Source organism: Maylandia zebra, linkage group LG23 (genome assembly GCF_041146795.1).
Source record: "Maylandia zebra isolate NMK-2024a linkage group LG23, Mzebra_GT3a, whole genome shotgun sequence".
NCBI classification, from domain to species: domain Eukaryota; kingdom Metazoa; phylum Chordata; class Actinopteri; order Cichliformes; family Cichlidae; genus Maylandia; species Maylandia zebra.
In genome coordinates this window covers 42,915,359-42,924,288 of record NC_135188.1, presented here as the reverse complement: position 1 = coordinate 42,924,288, position 8,930 = coordinate 42,915,359, and the positions used below count along the sequence as shown (strand labels likewise).

The 8,930-nt window shown below is 41.6% G+C and overlaps 1 long non-coding RNA gene across 1 annotated transcript; it reads right to left on the bottom strand.

The window, feature by feature from the left end:
* Positions 1-2,195: 2,195 nt before the first annotated feature.
* Positions 2,196-7,818, bottom strand: LOC143415110 (uncharacterized). Its single transcript, XR_013095721.1, has 3 exons — positions 7,358-7,818; positions 5,357-5,412; positions 2,196-3,232 (listed from the first exon to the last, which is right to left on the bottom strand). It is a non-coding gene; the product is annotated as an uncharacterized LOC143415110 (long non-coding RNA).
* Between the last annotated feature and the right edge of the window lie 1,112 nt (positions 7,819-8,930).

Below are 8,930 nucleotides of genomic sequence, written 5' to 3'. Positions count from 1 at the left end.
AATTTCCGGAAGTCATACTGAAATTTTAACAGTAAATGTGACCAAACTTTTTTTTTTGCAGACTTTCGCTATATTCCATTCAACACTGTGCAAATGGCAGGTAATCAAAATTTGAAAATAGCCGAAAAATAGCCACAAATCGACCCAAGACCCTCCAGGGGTTAACGCAGGTCAGAAAGGATCAAACATATCAATAAATTATAAAACACAAAACGTCTCTTATTGCCCAGGGCTCAGGAAGTGAGTGTGTTCCTTATAGCCTATTAAACCTTAGCAGGTTATTTTGATGTGTTACAGATGAAACAGCTATCCAGTAACATTCAGCTACAAAAATGCTTTTTTATAATTACTTTTTTACAGCTTCGCACTTTTACACAAGTTTTATCATCAGTGTCACAATGGCAGCTGCTAAAATTGAGTACAAGATATTTGTTGGCCTGATTAAAGGTCTTGATGCGTGCTCAATCATCCAGGGAAGTAAATCTCCAAAAGTTGATCCTGTTCTTCTGGACGTAGCGTTTTCAGTCAGAGAAACCAGCCGACTGAAGGAACAATGGGCTGGGAGGTCAGTTCCTTAATCATGATTATGCAAATTCTCATGACCATTGATCAACAACCACTGATCAATGGTCTTGAGTACCATTCACAGAGAGTTGGAGAACGGCTGCAATCACAGCATTGTAAGATGGTGACAGATGTACCCTTAGGCCCCCTCCTTGATTCAGAGAGGGTCTTTCCCTTTTCACGTAAATGGCCTCCTTGACTCCGCCCTCAAACCAGCGTTCATTGCAGTTATTGTTGACAATCACATTGTATCGTGTAACCATCCAGCTCACATATTCAATGTAAATGATTTGTTGAACTCAAGACATGATGAATGTTCCTGCATTAAAACACATCCAGCCTAGTGTTCTCACTCTCCCTAAATGGATCTGTTACATTAGTGATATGTGGGAGTTGTGTTTCAGTCTTTTCCACATGAGGACATTTACATTTAGTTTTTGCTTTACTGATGAGTGGCTGGTTAACCTGCAGTGGTTGAAGTATGTGTCGGTCGTCTGGAAGAGTAGGTGTAGAAGACGTCTTTAATGAATGTAATGCTCTGAAGGTGTCAGTGATTACTGTGAATTCATTATAAAAGTGGATTTCAGTGAATAAAGACAGGCCCTCATGGTGAAGCTCAGGAGTCCATAAAGTGTAACAGGAGAGCTGTGTCATACTTTCAGAGATTTTACATGAGCCAGTCTTTCAAAAAATACATAAATAAATAATTCATTCATTCATCCACAGGAAACACAATGCTCATATCTGAAAGTAAACTCTGATATATATCCCCGACTAGAGTTAGTACTAAATAAAGGATCGCCCCAAAATGACTAAATATATAAAGACACTCTCCAGAAGAAGAAGTTAAAGGGATTTTATTTATTGTACAAGCAATATCTTGATAAGAATTACAAATTCTGCAGACATATTACCTTCTTACTGAACCTGAATAACTCACACACAGACGTGTCTGCTGCTTATCTTTGTTCAAACATGATGTTTTATCTTCTCTTCAAAACACATTACTCATCTTTCTGGCATCGTGTTACATGAAAACACCTGCATTCTACCTGTGTCATTGTACCACAAAGACAATGATTGCAACACTGTGCTTGCAAAATAGAAGAAATAAGACGACCAGCAAATACATCAAAGATGGTAAAAGTGATTCCACCTTTGTGTCTCCTCCCATTGTTTCCCCAGTCTGTCTAGTTCCCATATTCCCAGGACACCGCTGGACAACAAGTGGGTATTCCAAGACTGAGAGACAGCCAGAGTTGGCAAAAGATCAGACATTCTTAAGTAGAAGTAAAAATACTATTGTTCCAGTGAAAGTTAAAGTACTGATTCAACTTCATTACTCAGCTAAAGCAAAAAAGTACAGGCTCGAAGCGCTTACAGAGAAAAGCATACAACAGAATGCTGATCGCGGCAGTAACACACACTTGGAGGAGAGGCTCCAGCCGTCCATTCCAGCCCTATCCCTAACATTAACTCTAACCATAACTTTAACCTTAACCCTATCAGGTCTTGTTTTACAAAGCGATTCATGATCAGAATAAAAAACACATTTACACATACCAATGATTTGTCACATAGCATCGTTACCTGTTGGGATGAGAACGTGTTGTTTCCAGAGCACCACAAATTGGGGTGTCTGTAGCTCAGGTAGAGCAGGAAACCTACTAATCAGAAAGTTGCTGGTTCAATGCCCCTCTGCTCCAGCCTGCATGCCAAATATCCTTGGGCAAGATGCTAACCCCAAGTTGCTCTCCGATGCATCCATCGGGAGGATGAATGCGTATTAATGTTAGATAGAAAGCACTTACAGAGAAAAAGCATAGAAAAAAGTGAGTGCATGAATGAGGCAAGTTGTAGAGAGTAGAAAGGTTTTATACAAGAACCAGTTCATTTACCGTTATATTTTAGTTTTATTTTCAGTTCTGTACTTTTTACATGTAATATTGATTCATTAGATTGACTACATGTATTAGACCTAACTTGCTGACAGCAAATTTAAACGACCGTAATAATTTATTTTCAGCGTCTGAAATATTTATTTAGTTTGTTTTTTGTTTTCTTTTTGGCTCCTGATATTAGTCAACTACTATTTGTCAATGTTGAACTAATAATGAATCTAAGAACAGCTATTTGTCACGGTTGGCCAGCGTCAACCGTGGGGATGTGAGGAAGGAGGAGCCAGGCACGGAGCTCTGAATGCAAGCAGTGCGTTTATTTACAGTGAATGGAAAATAACAATAAATCCGCAGTGCGTTCCCGACTCCCGTGAAATGTCCTCTTCCCACTGCTAGTGTTCCTTGTCTCCGCTCCTCAGTGTCTGAGCACCCCGTGCTCGCTGCCCTCTCGTCTCCACGCTTCTCCTGGGGAGATAACAAACAGGCAGCCGTAAGACACATACAATGCGGCAGACTATCCGTACTGACTGGCCGAGAGACTAACGTGAAGTCACGCAATGATCCAGCGTCAGAGAGAGCGCCACCGCATTCTTAAGTAGCTCCTCCGACAAGGCTTGATCAGCTGTGTGATGGTCTTCAGGTGTGGCCAACCACCTGGCAGGGCCACACCCACCAGGCCTGAAGGTGCCTGTAAACAGGTGCTCTCAGAAACGCCGGCATCCACACACACACACACACACACACACACACACACACACACACACACACACCTGCAAGCAGGGAGAAGGAGGGACAGCACACCAAAAACACACATGTCCATAACTGCTGGGTCGTTTAGACTCCTGAGCTGTGCACGAGGGGTTGAACACCCACTGGAAGGCCGGGCACTTGTTTTCAACCGTAATATACCTGATGTGCTCAGGTAACCTGTAGCGCCATGAAACCTCTGTCACACCAGGGCGCATAAAAAATGATGCTTTAAGAGACTGATGGGATCGGGCAGCAGGGAAAACATCCACAAAATGCTACTTTCAGTTTTTAAGTAGAGTCATTACATGCTTGTTAAAAGCAAACTCTCATATAGTTTTTAATGTGCTTCTTTCATTACAATGACTAGATAAAGAATGTGGCCCTGTCTCTATTTAACACTGGCTACCCCAAAATGTTTCCAAACCTTCAACCGTAACTTTCACTGAGAGATTTTTAGATACGGTTATTGAAGCTGTGGGGTTAATTTTTTAAGTAACACGAGACGAGAGGCAGCAGCATACACACAGAGCATCAGTGATAGAAAGCTAGGCTAACATAGGGTAGCTACCTGTTCAAGGAGAAACATGTATAGGCCCATCTCAAGTGCCAGTGAACATCTAAATGATTCAGGGAAGACTTTGGAGAAAGTGCTGTGGGGAGATGAAACGAAATTATGTGGCTTTAACTGACCTTTTGAAATAGGAGTGTGATGCAAAAAATAGCATCCCTGCAGTCAAGCAGAGAGATGGAAACATTATGATGTGGGCTACAGGACGACTTAGTCGGGGTTCCAAGCAGTCAGGAAATGTGACATCGTCAGACTGCAGGCCACGGATTGGCTTCTCAGTCGCGGCACTCAATGAGTCATGAGACGGTGTCTTTCACTAAAATCAAAACTGCAGTTTTTTTAAAACCCTGCAACAAGGCAAATAGCTGCACAACACCGTGGTTTCCAAGTGTGACAAAAAGCCACAGATACATCATCGCTGCGACGTCTTCCTTTGTTGTGGCATTCGTGTTGCTCATAAATGACAACATGGACATCGGGCCGCTTTGCTGTAATGACCCCACGCACATTAGGTGGTACTTGATTGTAATGGAAAATGAGTCACAGCAAGCTGATCTGAGTATGTACTAATGGAGAAGTGCTATAAGATCACGGAGTGGTCTAGTCAGTCTCCAGACATCAGTACTGTAGAAAATCTGTGGAGGGAGCTGAAGTTTCAACTTTCCAAGTGGCAGTCAAGAAACTTACAGGATTTAGAGAGTTTCTGTAAGGAGCAGAGGGTTAATGTTTGTGTGTCCTCACTGTAAAGACTGCAGGTTACTGGAGCGTGTCGTGTCATGTTTCCTGTTGCTCTGAGGTGCATCCAACAAATACACAAATCATTTACCACTAATAATAACACCTCCCCCACTTAAGTGTGTTCAACAGGAAGCTAAAGACTGGTGCTGTTAAAGTGTTCAAAAAACAGCAGGAGCTCGGTGTGAGGCCACAGTGGGCCAAAAAACACAAGATGACCTCCAGCAAGGACAAAATGTATCTGGACGTCTCTGTGAGCATCTGTCTCACTGTGTAAGTGTAGCACAGTGTCTGTGTGTGCATGGCTGGGCAAGAGAAACAGCACAACTGAAAGCCAGCACTCAGACGAGGACCCGGTGCATCGTCTGTCTCATCTCAGCCAGTTTACTTACAAACTCTTTAAGTTTGAATTTTAAAGCCGACAATGTGCACAGGGCAGTGATATTTAAAATGAAGGTAAACTATTCCAATCTCTGCAGCCCCAATTGTGTATCACACACACACTAAGTTCTCCTCCTGCCTTCAGCCCAACCGTTGAGCGCGATGACAAATAGAGCCGCAGAATTTTGCTGCTGTGTAATTAAATTGAGACGTGGGGTCAAAATTCCCACCTAGATTGAGTGAGATGAAATAGAAATCGGCTCTCCTCTAACTGACTTTATAGAAATAATTACATCAGCTGCATTTATAACTGTTATTAAATAACAGCAGCACACGAGAACTAAAGTGTAATCCCAGCACATTTCGCTTCGCTTGCACTGATTCTTTAGAGATGACGACCGTGGTGGGTAATTAAGGGCAAACAATATACAAGTGGCGTGAAAAATGGAGGCTGCATTACCTTTCCAAAGCTTCCTTTCCCGATGGCCCGCAGTATCTGGAAGTGGTCAAAGTTTACTGTGGAGAAAATGAGAAGCAGTTAGTGAGAACGTGTCAGTTTGAGCTGAGCTATAAAACAGGGAACATGACATGTACAGCACTGTGCAAAAGTCTTGAGCCATCCCTCATTTGCTTCCAGGGATCCGGACTTCCCTGTAATCTTTAAAGTGGTATTAAGGAATAGCTCTCCAGGCTTTTTAAAGTGTTTCTGATTTTTAATCCAGGGCTTGTATTTGACCACTTTTTGTCTGTTAAGACCCTTCACACTAATCTCTGAAACATTCAAACATAAACAGACACCTAAGTCACGGAAAGGACCAGAAAACTTAACAAAGAACCAATTTTAAATTGTATCTGTACACATTTACTTGCAGCCGATTGCAAAAAAACAAAAGCCCACATCATTTGTTCTCACTTCTTTAGTTGAAGAATGCAGTTAATAACACCGTTAACACAGACTGACCTGGCAAAACACGAAAAAATAAGGGGGTGGTTCAAGACTTTTGCTCGGTACTGTATGACAAATGCAAATGTGCACTTCACAATGTATCGATGCACTTCGGCAGTACTGTGCAGATTAAATGTTTTTTCCTTCCCGATGCATGTGAAAGGTTAAGACTTACATCTCCAAATGTACTGGAACTGATTTGAACCAGAGGACTCAGCCACACTGTTACTATGTACTGCATAAACACGTTTACCGATGAAGGTAAATCAGACGCTGTCCTGACTGTGTGGCTAAATTTTGTGCTGAAAGCATCAAATCAATTGAATATGATTAACTTGCTATGAGAGGTTTTTACTCCAAGTGTGACTTTTTCTGGCTTCATACACCTTTCAGGGTCAAATTCAAGCACTTTGTAAGCACGTTTAATGTCCATTTTCAACATTTTCCAGCACATTACCATAAAAAGGATGCATATTTCACTTCGCATCACCTGAGTAAGACCACGTGAAAGGCCAAATGAATAAGTCTTCTCATCAGATATTGATGCTTCTTTCTTATGTGACACAAAAAACAGGAGGAGACAGATCTTTGCTTGTGTTGTTTTTTAAGTTCATTCATTCAAAACTAACTGTAAGACGCTTAACTACATTGCAGTCTGTGTTATTGTTGTAGACCTAATTATCACCTTTAAAGTGTTTGTGCTAATAACATCATGTAGAGTAAGACAGGCATAGAGAACAGCACTGACTGGGAGAGGCTTTGAACACATGACATACTCAGATCAATTCAACACTTTAGACTTTAAAAATGCACAAGCGTCTTTCAAAAACCCATTTATTTAATCTATCATCATTGATATTATTATGTACAGTTAGAATGTACTGTTCATCTCCCTTAAATAAACAGGCAGCCTTAAAGTGTGAAATAGTCACTTGTCTACTGTCTCAGTGGCTGATAGTGCCCCACAGGCCTCAATGTCAGCTCGAAGCCATTATGTTTCAATTGTTTAATGATAAACAGATTTTGAATGAAAGCGAGGAAACTTCGCTAGCACAAAAAAGTGCCTATTCTTTCTTCCCATATGGTTCAGTCATATTACCGTCATTTCCCCCTAAGCTGTTCCCAAAGACACCAGGTTAATACTTGAAAAGGCTGCAGCGATACACAAAAATATCATCAATATTCTGTTTACTTGGTGACAACGTCGCTTTTAGCCTTCAATCAGAAAGCCTGACGTTGGCTAGTTAAGCATCGGGCTAACGTTTAACGCTTTCACTTGAGGGAAGTAACTCGTATTACTGCTACTGCTGTGTAATCTTGGTTCAATTCACAGCATATTCTACAAGTTACCCTGCAATAACTAACTGTTAGAATAGCGCCACCGTATTGTATCGCACTGAGTGCACTTCAATCCTTTATCCCGCGAGTTTGCTAGCTAGCAAAATAATAATACCAATTTTAAACAAATAACATGTGTAACGTACACACTCGAGAAAATTATTTACTAGTACTTACGCAAACTCCCCCGTTGTGAAAACGTACAAATCCTTCTTGTATTTTTCGTTTTCCAGCAAACACTCATTAAAACGGCCTCCAGGCACATTAGCGCACTCACCCCCGACTGATCAGGGAGGGGGTGGGGGGTCACACATTGAAACAGACTAACGTGCAGAGGTACAGCCCAGGCAGACAAATGTTGCTTTTAGACTTTGCGACTCGTTTTATTTCTCTATCTGATAAGAAAACTATTCAATCAGATAGTTCTTTGTGGTGAATGAAATACGGTTACAGTTTCAAGAAGTTTTAAGCACCAAATCCGAAATCCAAGCACTGCAATATTAAAATCCAATTCAATTTCTTGTTTGCTCCGAAATCTACGACATGACTATATACAGAAAAGCTTGACATGGTATGCAAAAAAAAACCCCGAAGACAATACAAATACAAATACATGAACAAAAAATGTTTTAACTGTCAGTTATGTCATTTTAAAATTTTCCAAAACTAACATTTTCTTTGATTGACTGATATTAAATTGATTAGGGTCAAGTTTAGTGTGAACAATATTACACAAACAAGCACGTGTGTGCGCATGCGCACATATTAGAATCCCTTCGATCGCTTCTCATATGTGCGCATGCGCACATATTAGAATCGCTTCGATCGCTTGTGACGTGATAACTTTGCTTTGATCCTTTCTGACGTCATAACTTTGCTTTGATCCAAAACCTATAAATAGAAGCGCTCACCTGTTACTTTATGCTTAACGGACGTTGACCTGCAGCAACTAAAACCCTTTTGAGAAGATTTGAGAGCAATTTACGAGAGAAACCAAAACAAGTTCAGTTTTGTTTCTCACCAATTCACAGCGCAAACAGACACATTACACCATGTCAGCCAACCCAGCCTTCGGCTCAGATGAGCTTGGAATATCTAAAGGGACCATTTTGGGAGATCACCACATGGTGGAGGCTTTCCTTGGAGAAGGAAGCTTTGGTGTTGTAACCAGATGTCGCGATACAAAAAACAACAAAACTGTTGCTGTTAAAGTCAACAAGAGCGACCCTGAAATTCTGCTCCAGGCAAAACTGGAAATTTTCATCCTGGAGCAGCTACGACGCTTGGATCCAGACAGGTGCAACATCGTCGAATGGAACGGCTATTTCCTCGATGGAGAGCGCATTTGCCTGAATTTCGAACTCCTCGACCAAAGCCTGTCAGACTACATAGGGGACCGGAATAACCAAGGTCTCCCAATGAGAGAAATCAGGCCAATTTTGAATCAGCTCGCAAATGCTCTATTCCACCTGGGTTCTGTGGGAATAGTGCATGCTGACCTCAAACCTGTCAACATCATGGTTGTGAACCGCAGTGAGTCTCAAGTCAGAGTCAAACTTATAGACTTTGGCATCGCATGTAACACCTCTGCAGTGATTCCTGGTGACTGTGTGGGGACAATTGGTTATTGTGCACCTGAGATTATGCTTGGCACTCCATATGATGAAGCAATTGACATGTGGTCTCTAGGGCTGGTAGCTGTGGAGCTTGCTACAGGGGTGCCTCTCTATCCTGGGGAAGACGATTATGA